Source organism: Myotis lucifugus, unplaced genomic scaffold (genome assembly GCF_000147115.1).
Source record: "Myotis lucifugus unplaced genomic scaffold, Myoluc2.0 scaffold_184, whole genome shotgun sequence".
Lineage (NCBI taxonomy): Eukaryota > Metazoa > Chordata > Mammalia > Chiroptera > Vespertilionidae > Myotis > Myotis lucifugus.
Window position 1 is genome coordinate 2,369,676 of NW_005871232.1, and position 13,476 is coordinate 2,383,151.

General features: G+C 41.8%; 1 protein-coding gene across 6 annotated transcripts in view; it reads left to right on the forward strand.

Annotated features, from left to right (window-relative positions):
• The window catches only part of SGMS1 (sphingomyelin synthase 1), a 207,417-nt gene that overhangs the window by 36,713 nt on the left and 157,228 nt on the right, over positions 1–13,476 (forward strand). The gene's annotated exons all lie outside the window — the stretch shown is intronic.

A 13,476-nucleotide genomic window follows, 5' to 3' on the forward strand; every position in this document is an offset into this window, starting at 1 on the left:
TGTGGCTGTATTTTTGCAGTCTCTGCCTCCTGGTCACGTTGCCTTTTCTTCTGTCTTGTGTAGATCACCCTCTGCCTTATAATGTTTATAAGGACATTTAGGTCCCATCCTAATCAAGATCCTGAACTTAATCTTACCTGCAAAATCCCCCCACCCTACCCCCCCTTTTTTTTTGCCATATAAGGTAACATTCACAGATTCCAGGATTTAGGACATGGGTATCTTTTGGGGGACCATTATTCAGTCTACCACAGTGACAAGTAGAAAGAACTAGGACTTTCAGTCTGCCTTGTAGGAGTATGCTTAGTTTTAACAACTTCTTAACTGATGCTTAATTTCAACAATTCCCTAACTGTTCTGCAGGACACAGATGCTAAAAATGTGAAAAAAATTCCATGGCCAAACAGATTTGAGAATTACTGAATAATATGTTCCTTTTAAAGGAAATTCACAATGTACAATGAAGGCTTTGAAAATTCCTGTGACAAAGAAAGCTGCTTAACTTAGTTGAACCCAGAATTCCTCAGACTTACTTAGTTGAATATAAAACACTTCATTTTAAAGGCTATACCTATTAACATGTCATGAAGTTCTTAGAACATTTAGGATGTATTAGTTCTGTTATAGACACCTCTCACCAACACCAGAGAGGTGTTACCACACAGGACAGCTCCCTGAGCCATGGAGAGGCTGTCCCCACCCTCAATCTTTGTTTTCTCATATAAATTAATTTATACGAGAGACCTTGACTGCGTTGTGAAAAGCCAATTGATTAAAGCAATTAAAGCATGCACCCTTATTGAAAAAGCAAAGCAAGCAAGCAAACCTATATGTCTGGCTTATGAAGCACAGACAGGCTCTCAGCTAATCTGAAGAGCAAGTTGGCTAGGGGTCTGAGGCATTATATACCCTCCTGTCTGTAGGTCTCAAAATTCCTCTGCTGAATATTCTGGTACAAATTAATTCTCAAGGTCCCTTTTTACTTTGTTGTGGCCTTCCCAGAAATCATGAGAAGCACCTGGCAACTTGTAACTTGCCAAGCCTTGAGACTGCTGGCTTCCCTGCTTAGGGAGTAAAACTGCCCCCTTTTCCCTCCCTTTCCCCTTCCCCACTCCCCTTCTGCATTGTCTCATTAGGGAGGATTTTTAACCATTTTCTCTCATGTCCTTGGCTGGGGAAGATAATGCTTTGTTAGTTACAAGCTGCCTGCAAATTGCCCACACTGTTTGGCCTTGTTTTAACTTTCCTGTCTCAGTTTCCCTATTCCTGCCCTGGAATCCTGTAACAGAATTGATTGGAAAGAACAGTGACAAATACACAAAATTAAATGATAATATGATTTTTAAAAATTATTATTTTTTTAATCCTCATCCGAGGATGTTTTTTTATTGATTTTCAGAGAGAGGAAGGGAGAGAACGAGAGAGAGAGAGAGAGAGAGAGAGAGAGAAAGAGAGAGAGAGAGAGAAACATCAATGTGAGAGAAACATCAATAGGTTGCCTCCTGTACATGGCCCAACCAGGAATCAAACCTGTAACCCAGGTATGTGCCCTGAACAGAAATGGAACCCTCGATCTTTTGGTGCATAGGACGACACTCCAACCAACTGAGCCACCAGCCAGGGCTATATGATTTTTTAACATTTTAGCTGATGTTGTGTCTGATGAGTTAGAAGTCCAGATATGCTATGAGTTGTGATAAGGGAGAATTATTTTGTTGTGAAATGATATGAAGACACTTCATAGAGGAGGGACCCCAACTCTTCTAAGTGAAGGGGGAAGAAGGGAGTACATCCATGTGGCAGCAAAGAACTTAGCCAAAGGAAGGAGGGCTCATCTGGAGAGAAGGTTCAGGGGTGCTATGGATTATGCCTTGAGTGTCAGTCAAAGGAGTTTGGACTTGATTCTCTAGGTCAGGGGTTGGTATACTGTGTATTGCCTGTGGGCCAAATCTAGCCCTCTGCCTGTTTTTATAAAGAACACAACCACATTCGTGTATTTACATATTGTACATGGCATATTTGGAGCTTTAATGGTAGAGTAGGCTTGTGGGGCTTAAAATATATACTGTTTGAGTCTATATCTAGGTAAGGGGGACTGTTGAAGGGTTTTTATCAGGAAGGTCTTCTCAGATTTGCATGTTAGAAAGCTTACTCTGGCAACTGTGGAGAATGAATTGGAGAAATAAAGACTGGAGAGGGCAGTGGCTGAGGAAATGGGAGAGGAGGCAACAAAGATACTTTGGACTACAGCCTAGGTGTGGAGTAAGAGATAGAAGAGCCAATGATAATTTTTTAAAATAAAGTTTTAATTTTAGATCAGTTTTAGATTTAGAAAAAAGTTATGAAGATGGTACAGACTTTCTATGTTCCCAATTTCCTCTATTGTTAACATCTTATATTATTAGTATGGTGCATTTGTCATAACTAATAATTCAATATTGATACATCATGTCTCCTTAGACTGTTAGACTCTTAGACTATGGCTGTTTCTCAGACATTATTTGTTTTTGATGACTTTGATAGTTCTGAGTACTAGTCAGGTATTTTGTAGAATGTCCCTCAGTTGGGATTTGGCTGATGGTGTTTTCATGATTATGTTGGGAATGTGGGTTTTTATCAAGAAGACCTTTGAAATGAAGCACCATTTTCATCATATCTGCAGTACCTAGTGTCAACATGACTTGTTCTTGTTGGTACTGACCTGGAACATTTTCAAGTTTCACCACTGAAATTTATTTTTATTCTCCCTTCCTTCTTTGGAAGGAAGTCACTAGATAGCCCACACATGAGGAGGAGGGAGTTTTGCACCACCTTCTTGAGAGTGGAATGTCTACATAAATCATTTTGAATTCTACATGGATTTGTAGAATTCATTTCTTCATTCATTCATTCAGTCAATGATATCAGCATGGATTTATGGGTATTTAATTTATTCTTTGGGTTATAATGTAATACCACATTATTTATTTTGTTGCTTGAATTGAGAGCTCTTTCAGTTGGCTCCCATGCCCTTTGACATGCTCCCATTGTTATGTGTGTGTGTGTGTGTGTGTGCACATGCATGTACATTCTGTGACTCTGACCAAGTTGGATAGTTCAGGCTCATCTTGTATATTTCCTGCTCCAGCCATAGAACCAGGCAATTCTCTAAGGAGCCATGGTCAAAGATAATTTTGACATTTCTGGCATAGACAGGGCTGCCTCCATCTCTCCCTCACAAACTCCTAGTTCTTGGATGAAGAAGGGAACAGAGGCAGGATCCTGGGAGATGGCGTCCATTTAGGGCTTAGGCAGAGGTAAAAGTTGTCAAAGGAAGCTGAGGAGGAGGGTTAGAGAAGCAGGTGGCCAACCTGAGTCGTACAGTAGGATGGCCTCCCGGGTTGATGAGCATTTCAGGTGGGAGAGTGGCCTTGTAAGTCAAGAACACTGTTCAGGGTTAGGTAGTACATGAATCCGGCAGGAATGGAGGGTTGGGAAGAAAGCGCAGTAGGAAATAAGGTCAGGGCTGGATGTGTTGGAGGAGGGGTATGTAAAGCTGATAAAAGCAATGCTTTAGGAGAATTAGTTTGCCAGCCACACACAGATTAGATAAAGGAATCAGCACTGTGGTTGCTTCACTGGTGCCTGGAGAGACCATTATTAGTTCACCAAAGATGTCTGCATATGCTAGGTTTTTCCGTAATGGGGGGAAAATAGAGAGGCATTAGTGAGTAAGCAATCTATTTGCTACAAGCAATACACTTAAAACAATAAAAGACATAGGTCTTAAAATATGTACCTTGCCTTGTAATTACGAATGTGTATGGTTTCCTTTTCTTGGAGAAGAGTCAAAGGTGAACTTGAACTTCACTCAGCTGGAATGTCACACAATCCAAGTTAACGGCATATGAATTTTTAATTTGGTTTTCATAGGCTGTCTCCAATCAATTTCAAAATTATTTCCTGTTGAACTTCCTGCATCATCCTCTTTTGGTGGTGGTTTTCTTTGAAAAGCTGTGGTGCTTCTGCGATAATTGATGGCATAGAGAGACTCTCACTGAGCCAAGGCTGTGTGGAGAAAATAATCCTGGGAACACTTCTTTTCATTGGTTTCTGGCATCTTGAATATGTCATTTCTTTTGCATATACCTAGGAGACAAATGCTACTATACCTTAATCTACATGTTCTATAAAAAAGGAAGCAGAGCCCTAGCTGGTTTATAGAGTGTCGGCCCGTGGGCTGAAGGGTTCTGGGTTTGATTCTGGTCAAGGGCACGTATCTCATTTGCAGGCTCGGTTGCAGGCTCGATACCTGGCTCTAGTTGGGATGCATGCGGGAGGCAACCAGATTGATGTGCCTCTCTCACATCGATATTTCTCCCTGTGTCTCTCCTCCTCCCTTCTACTCTCTCTAAAAAAAATTTAAAAAAAAAGAAAATAATAAGGGCTGCATATTCAGCCAATGAGTAGAATGACCTGAACTTTTTAAAAAGCACCCTCTTACTCCTGAAATATTTTTGGGCACAAATCACTGATTCTTTTAAAAAATATATATATTTTATTGATTTTTTTTACAGAGAGGAAGGGAGAGGGATAGAGTTAGAAACATCGATCAGCTGCCTCCTGCACAACCCCTACTGGGGATGTGCCTGCAACCAAGGTACATGCCCTTGACCGGAATCGAACCTGGGACCCTTCAGTCTGCAGGCCGACGCTCTATGCCAGTGATGGCGAACCTTTTGAGCTCGGCATGTCAGCATTTTGAAAATCCCTAACTTAACTCTGGTGCTGTGTCACATATAGAAATTTTTTGATATTTGCAACCATAGTAAAACAAAGACTTATATTTTTGATATTTATTTTATATATTTAAATGCCATTTAACAAAGAAAAATCAACCAAAAAAATGAGTTCGCGTGTCACCTCTGACATGCGTGTCATAGGTTCGCCATCACTGCTTTATGCACTGAGCAAACCCACTTAGGGCTCAAATCACCAATTCTTAAATAGAGTTGTATTTTTTGTATTGAATCAGCCAGTTTCAAACGTTGTGATGTGTTTGGTTCAACAGAAACAGCGAATAGCCCTCCTGTACCTCCTTTCTACTTCAGTCTTCTCTGAGTGAACCTATTCAGTAAACCTGAGTGCTCTCATCTGTGTCCACTGGCAGGTTCCTGTCACAAGGGGCCTCTGTTGGGTTCATTTCTGAACAGTGATACCCACTTTGGAGTGGAAACAACATTTCATTAAGGAGAAGTTCAAGTTATTTTTTATCTATAAAATGAGGATAAGAATATCTACCTTATGAGTTCTTAGGCAGTGTAAGGGATGCAATGCGAGTTCTGTGCGTTCTAAGCAGAGTCTGTTAGAATCTGCTTATAAAACCCCGTCTCCACGGGTTTTACTGCAGTGGCGGTGCCTTCTGTTTGTTGTTACAGAGTGCTGTACTTTGGTTTTGTTTTGTTTTGAGCAACCAAACCTTTTCTGAAGCAGAACCAAAAGAAAGAAAAGTATTTGGGCCCCTTCCGTGTCATCCAGCCAACCAGGGGACACACCAGCACCTCTTTCTGAGATCACTGCCTACAGCAACCTGGGAGGAGAAGTCGCTTCGAAAGCACCTTGAGCTTCTCCTATTAATCCCTGTTGGCAAGAAAGAATCAGAAACTCTCTTGAAGTGAAGATTGTTTTCTGCTTTACTTGCATGGTCTCTCTCTGTGCTCCTCAATGCCAGGGATTTCAAGTGTTCAGCGGCAGGGGCCCTGCGGTTCCCTTTCGTATTACAAAGCTGGTCGGTGGAGGAAAGGGACTGATGTTCTGCATGTGCTTTGGTGAAATACTGCCTTGTCATCCTCAGAGCTAGTCGTGTCCCCTTTTCTTGACTTTATGGATATTGGACACATGCTGCCATTTTCTCCTTAGAATGGCAGCATCCACCAAGGCGGCGTTCATTTTGCTTCTCTTTTTCCTCAGACAATAACTTAACCAAATTATTTACCAGCTCCAGATAGAAGAGGAAGGTAGTTTCAATAGATTGAACACATCAGTGACATTTAATGGCCCACATTTCACGTTTGCAAATGAGAAGGTGTTTGTAGCACACCCCGTTCCCTGGGGTTCATGGCGTGTTTGGACTGAGCTTCTGTAAACCAGGATGCGGTGTGCAGTGAGCACTCCTGGCATCAGCCTGGGCCCTGCGCATACTTTCTGTTTCCCCTGTTTATTCACATCTTCAAAGCCTTTCGCCCTCTGAAACGCCAGGATGGTATTTCAATTGACTGTTACACTGAGGACCTATTTTGGTTCTCTTGGACTTTGCAGTTAGACCTGACGCATTGTCTGTTCTTAACTTTTCAGCAAAAGCTTTTGATCTAAACTTTATATTAAGGAAAAAACTGAATGTGAGGAAAAAGTAGACTTAGTTGCAGCTGAAAATCTTATCTTTGAGAGGGAAACACATGCGGGGGAAGTAAAGAAGGCCCTCAAACCTGCTTTCCTTCCCTGAAGCAAGATAGGGCCGTGGTTAATAGAGCATTTAGGTGGGTGGGTGCAGAGTTGCCTTGTCTAGATCTCTGGCTTCCTGTGTTTGGGGTGGGGTTTGTGAGAGCAGGCCCTGGTTCATCTGCTCCGTGCCTCCCTGCGTGACCTGGGTACTAAGGGCACTGCTTCTGTTTCCTTCCCTGTGAAATGAGGACAGTAGAGCCCTTCAGACACTCCTCGCATTCAGTAACGGTTACCTGATGTTGCTGTTATTACTTTCCTACAAGTTATGTCAGCGTGTGTGAGGACAGCAGGCATTGGAGAAGTAAATGTATCAGAACATACACATCCGAGAATTCTCTCCACCTGCCTCCTCTACACGTGAACATTAGTTACACTTCGCTTCAGGGCTTCGCTGGAAAGCAGGTCAGTCCCTACGGAAACTCCTTTCCCTACAACCAGTGGGATTGTTTTCTGCTTTACTTGCAGGTTTGTTTTTTACTCTGAACCGGATGATATTTTTTAACAACTAGATGTATAGCAAGTGTATCTACTCATCTCGGCTTTTAAAAATAACTTGACCGAGGGCCAGCTCAGGCCTGTGGTGTGGACGTGCTGAAGTGCAGCCGACCCCCCCCCCCCCCCCCCCCCCCCCCGCTGTCCTCTTCCCCCACGATTCCCGGGATGTGAAACGCAGCCGCAGACTGGAGAGTGGCTCAGAAGCCAGGCTGCCAGCCGTGCTGCAGGCGGGGTTTCCAGCTGAGCATAATGTAATGGAAAAATCTAAGTTTGTCTTGAAATGCTCACTGCTCTGCAAAACGTCAACATTCGGTCTCCAAGATAGTTCGGGTGCTCACATTATTCCCCTGTGCTGTCTTTTCTGTTAAAAACCATACAAACTGGGAGATTAGAAAACATTTTTCTTTTGCAATTCTCATTACATTACAGTAACCAAAAACCCTGGTTGCTGAAAGATAAAAATCAATTAACAGAAAAATTGGGACTTTCTGAAAAATATATATTGTAACATATGTGTAATTATGTAACTTTTCATATTTAATAAAATATATATAACATATACATATATAATATATATGTAATGTGTAGCTTTATACATTTTAAATATTACATATATAGCTTTGCTGTTTTCTCACAAACTTTTCTTTATGGCACTTTGCTTTTACTTTGACTCATGTTACTCATAAATTCTCACTGCCTTGACCTCTTTTTTAAAAAAAATAGACAAATATGCATATTTTCTGCTCTAAGCCCAGCTTGGTGGTATCATAGAAATCCTACTTTTTCCCTTTATTTCAATCTCTAGATTTCTCACAATCTGTTCTTAAACAGATATCTTAAGAATTAAATGAATGGCAGCACTTCAAAACAGTGATTTGTAAATAAACACATGCAGGTCAGATCTTTTTGAATTTTTAAAAATAATTTTAAGGAGAATAATAATTTTACTTCTGGCTATTTTTGACACATAGAAGCTGGGGAATTTTGTTTACATACTCTTCTCCCCATACAAGTCTTTGAAGAATGAAAGGTGGAAGTCACAGGGTGGGGTCTGATCTGGTTGCTGGATCTTCAAGCTGTGCCGTGAGAACCTGATGTTAGGGGTGGTGGCCCTGGGAGGATTTTAAGAAGAGAAAGGACCGTTTCTGCCCGGGTGATTTCAGGCCAAGGTGTGAGACACGTACTCTTCCACCTCTGGGAGCCAGCGCCTTGAGCTTCTCCTGTTAATCCCTGTTGGCAAGAAAGAATCAGAAACTCTCTTGAAGTGAAGTAACTGCCAATGTTAGTGCCTTCTTCCTAGGAGATGTGCTTTTTAGCAGAAAAGAAAACATCAGTCTAGGAATCCAAGTCCTTTTCTTAAGTGAATGAGTCCTACAATTTGGGTCTAGTCATGACTTTTGGAGGCTCCACCCTGCTTCTCTTGATTGAGTTTAAAACAAGCCTTTCTTTCACAAAACCTCAGAGAGTGGGTGGCTTAGCCAGGGGCCAGCATCTTTATTAGTTTCAAGGATCTTGGCCCCATCTCCTGGCCTTACCTCCAAGTAGGCCAACTCACAACTGCCCTGGGCACTGAGAGTATGACAGATGAGGTAGCCAAGCTCCGTCTTCTTCTTTCACACAGCCAGGGACTTTCGGGGGGTGGAGGGAGAGGGGGAGGAGGGCTCGAGATCATGGCAGAATTAAAGTAAGATACTAAATTCCTAAAGAAAGATGAAGTTATGTTGATGTGCCACACTTAAGGCGGTAAAGTGCAAAATGTTTACAAAATTTTCAATAGGAGTTTTTTAGTTGCTTGAGTTAAGTTATTATGGGAGGTAATAAATTGCAGTAAGTATTTTAATTTAGAAAATCAAAGACTTACATGATAATGCCTCCGCTGGAATAAGTCTTTACGGGTGTAGCAATAACTATGATAAAATTTAACTAGATTGGGAAGCAGAAGCTATAGGAATATTGTTTTTGGTCTTATCATTTCCCCTTCCTGCGATCCCCCAGTTTTCAAATCTTAACCTCTAGAGTGCCGGGGAGCACAATCGCGCTCCTCCTGTCTTTCGCCAAAAGTGCCGGGAGTGCTATCGCGCTCCCCCTGCAGTGTCACTATTAGATGCTAGTAGTTCACTCTTTATTGACAGATGGCACCTAAGTGCAGATTACTTATGATGCCAAATGTTTGTAGTTCTAAAATTGACCACTGGCATTTATCTGCCTAATTTTTTATAGGTACTACAATTTTGTGAAGTTTACTCAGATTTTGTAGCCCTAAAGCTTCGAAATGGCGTCCAGTTCTAAGTCTGCTTTTATTAGTGATGATGATATTGCTAAATATGTCAATTCTTGCTGTGAAGATGACGGTTTTGTGGAAGATATAGGAGAAGGGTGTCCCTCTATTTTAACATTATATGTTTTGTTCAATTTTTTTCTACTAGTATTTTATAATACAATCAGCAAACAATATATGTCAAAGATGAAAATAAATGTAGTAAAGGCTTCCTTAAGTTTTTGAATATGTAACTTCATTTACTTGCGATTCATAATTTTTTTCCTAAACTGCTGTAAAATCAGCAAAAATGCCTTGGCAATTTTAGCATAGTTCCTAGGATACTGGGTGGCACTCAAAGGGTTAAACCTTTCTTAAGGTCTCCAGCCCTGGCTGGTCCAGCTGCCTTGTAGAGTTTCCACTTGAGTGTATCCTATGCACATTAATCAGAGCTGCACCTTGGTCTGCTCTTCCTGTCATCCCCTATATGCTTTGCCAAACCAAGTCACTGTTGATTCTGCTTTTAAAGTGACCTCACATCCACCACTTCTCCCTGTCTCCCTGCCACCCTCCTGGCTGTCTCTTGGGTGACTGCAGTTGCTCCCTATGTTCGTTGTGACTCTTCCATTCTCTTTAAGAAACACAAATCTGGTAACTCACACTCCTTCCTCTCAGAAAAACAAACCAAACAAACCTACACCACCCAGCTTTTCTATAACTTCCCATGATTTTAAATTGAAATCATAATCTCACACCCTCAAAGTCCCTGGTGCCCTTTCCTAGCCCTCCCCATTCCTCCCTCTGTGATCCGGCCATGTGGCTCAGTTTCTGTTTCTCCGGAAATGGCATTCCCTTCCACTTTCCTGGCTCTTATTAAGACTTCAGTAGACTTCTGTTAGTTTTCGTGTTCTCCCTTAATACTGTTTTGTCAGGTAAAGCCTTAGGTTAGAGACCGCCTTATAGTATCAGGTCCATCCCATTGGTAGAACTTACACCTCAGCGGTATATCCCAGTCCCTAGCATAGTGTCTGGCATATAGTAGACACTGAATTGTATTTGTCGAGTGAAAGTAGTGTTATTTATAAATATTTTAAGTGCTTCTAAATACTCGGGGAGGTGGCATGTCTAGTGTATGTGTACACCTGTCTCATGGCAGACACTGCTGGTCGGTCACCCCTCCCTTCCCCTGGCTGGCTTCTCAGTGTTGCACTTTAGGCAGCTGCTTCTGGCCTGCTGGTCTGTCTGAACTGCCATGTGGCATGAAACCTATTGGCCGTTTCTAGTCTAGCAGACAAAGGCATAGCACTCTGGATGTTTAGGTTCTTGACTTGAACTTTAGACACATCGTGTAAACTCAGTATGCCTTAGTTTGCACACCAGTCTGATGCTAGTAATCAGATGGTAAGATAAGATATTCTTTCTTGAGGATAAAGTAAGAAACATTGAAAAATTAGTAAAGCTTATCCAAATATAAGGTTGTATAGTTACATTTGATGTGTTTTGATATAACAAATACTTATCTTGTAATCAGCCACTCTTTTTTGGCGACTAAAATGTAAATTCTTGCCCTAGCCGGTTTGGCTTAGTGGATAGAGTGGTAGCCTGCAGACTAAAGGGTCTTGGTTTTGATTCCAGTCAAGGGTACATGCCCAGGTTGCAGGCTTGATCCCCATTAGGGGGTTGTGCAGGAGGAAGCCGATGAGTGATGCCTTCTCATCATTGCTGCTTTTATCTTTCTCCCTCTCCCTTTCTCTCTCTGAAATCAATAAAAATGTATTTTAAAAGAAATAAATAAAATGTAAATTCTTTATGCACATAAATCTGAAATTTAATCACAGGCTTACCATATCTGTTTTACAACAGGGACTGTTTTTCTTTTCTTTTTTTTAAATTGTTTTATTGCTTAAAGTATTACAAAGAGTATTACATATGTCTCCTTTTTTTCCCCGCCCTTGACAAGGGGACTGTTTTTCTTTCAGAATTAAGTTGATCTCTTGTTTCAGTATGTACTAAATGTTTACTTTTTATTTTGCTGGTGAAGAGTACATTTCAAGGAGATAGAATGTAAAACGTCAAGGAGAGGCTAGTTTTTTGTTTAGTTTACTGTCGTTCTGCGGCACTGTGTCACGGAGTGTACCCCTGGTCACCTGTATCAGAAACACCAGTGGGTGGTTATATTATAGGTTCCCACCCCCACAGCTTACTGAATCAGACTTTTTGAGGCCTGGACATCTGCATTATTAAACTCCAGAAGTTTGAGAACCTCGCCCATGTAATGCCTGGTATATTGTGCGGTGTTAGTAAGTTCTGAACGGAACCTGTAAAAGATGGCTCACTCGCTGACCTTTTCAGTCTCACCTGAGCATAACAATGACATCAGAAAACAAACATACCACTGCCAACGCTGCCCAATAAAAGGCAAAGCTATTGATTGTGGCTAAGGTTGAAAACAGTCAGTGACCTTATTCAGCCGGAGCACAGAAGATCAACAAGGGGCATTGTTCCCAGAGGCTTAAACACACTGGTCCTCTGGAAACAGTGGCCCTTTGACCACAGCTGCCATGGGCAGAAAGGAACCAGGCAAGGTTCTGCTCTCCTCAGTGCCGAGTGAGGGCCAATCCTGCAGTGGAGGGTGCTTCTGATTTCTCTGTGGCAGCCCAGCAGGACCAGGCCGGCAGTGACCTTCACCTTCACCTTCACCTTCACCTTCACCTTCACCTTCACGTTCACCCACTATTTTCCTGTCCTCTCTGGATACCTCGGGTGCAGGGGAAAACTTGCTCTGAACTGAAAGGCAGAAATAATAACAGTGATTTTAAAAGCTGGCATTGCCAAGTGGGTAGGATGTGCTTTACCTACATTAGCTCACATAATCAGCTGAAAGCTGGGGAGAGCCAGGATGTCTATGAGAAAGCATTTCGCGGCAAATCTGAACCCTGGACTGGACTCCTAAGGGAGGTTGCTGGTCTCCATCTCAGTTATGTCAAGGCTTCTCTGTGCAGTCTGCTTCCTTTTCCTTTATGGCACTTGCTCTTGCTCTTCTTGGATTCAGCTCCGCAGCCTCACCTTCCTGATGGTACGATGTGGACGAGAATTATGGTCCAGAAAGTAATCCTGAGCTGCTGCGACTGTCCCCCTCAGGATACGCTGATCTTAGCAAATGCTGCTGCATGTTGTTCCACTGACATCTTGGTCCCACCTAGATAAACAGGGAGATGCTAAGTCAATGAAGTGTTACATCATGAGAGGGGGAAGGGCAGAGAACCCAATGTGTCATCACCGACACTATCCCAGGTGAGCCTCCTCATAAGACTAGTGTCTCACAGAGTGTATTCTGAGAAAAGCTGCTGTGTCGCCATCCTTAGCAGAAGGAGGATTTGAGATTTGGAGGCACTTGTTCTGAGCTTCCAAATTTTCTGGAGTTACTTTGCCTGTGGATTAGAAAGTTACTGTGGGGAGAAAAGAAGGTTTGAACTAAGGATTAGGTAAGGTCAATGCAGGGTCTTGGGTTATTTGGTGATTTGCCTCAGCCATTCAGTTAGAGATAGTAGAGAAATGACAGATGGATAAAAATTTAAAAACACAGAAGGACGAACAGACCAGATGATTTCAGATCTTGTTTTAAAGGACTCAGAGGCTATGCTAAACCAGATAGCTTATTGAACTAAGGATGTTCAATAGACTATAGAATTTGAATATCTTGAATACCAGATTATAATGAGACTAACAGTAAAGACAATAGGAACAGACTGGGGAAATTCAGCCACAGGAGGTTGAGAGAAGTGCAGACTGAAATGATTCAGAGGGCTGTTTTGCCTACAAGGCCTACTGTGACTACATGAGAACAATGTGTTGATCCTGTGACTCAGTGAGCCTATTTCTAGGAGTAATTTCTAAGTAAATGATAAGCTAAATGTGTTCAGAGATTTAACTTTGAGGATGCTTAGTGAGCATTGTTTGAAACTAAATATTGGAAGCAACCCAGATAGGTCCTCCAAAGAGCGATGGATAGATCCACTAGAATTCATCTGTATAATAGAATATTGTGTAACCATGACAAAGATGTTGATGAGAAATATTGACATAGGACAAATGCATATGAAAAATAGGCAATGATAGAATTTATAAGGTTAACATACTACGCAAAGAAACTGTGTAATACGGGGGGAAAACCAGGAAAGGCATTAATCAGAATGTTCCCTTCGATTATCTTTTTTTTTTTTCCTTTAAGTGGTGGAATTTGA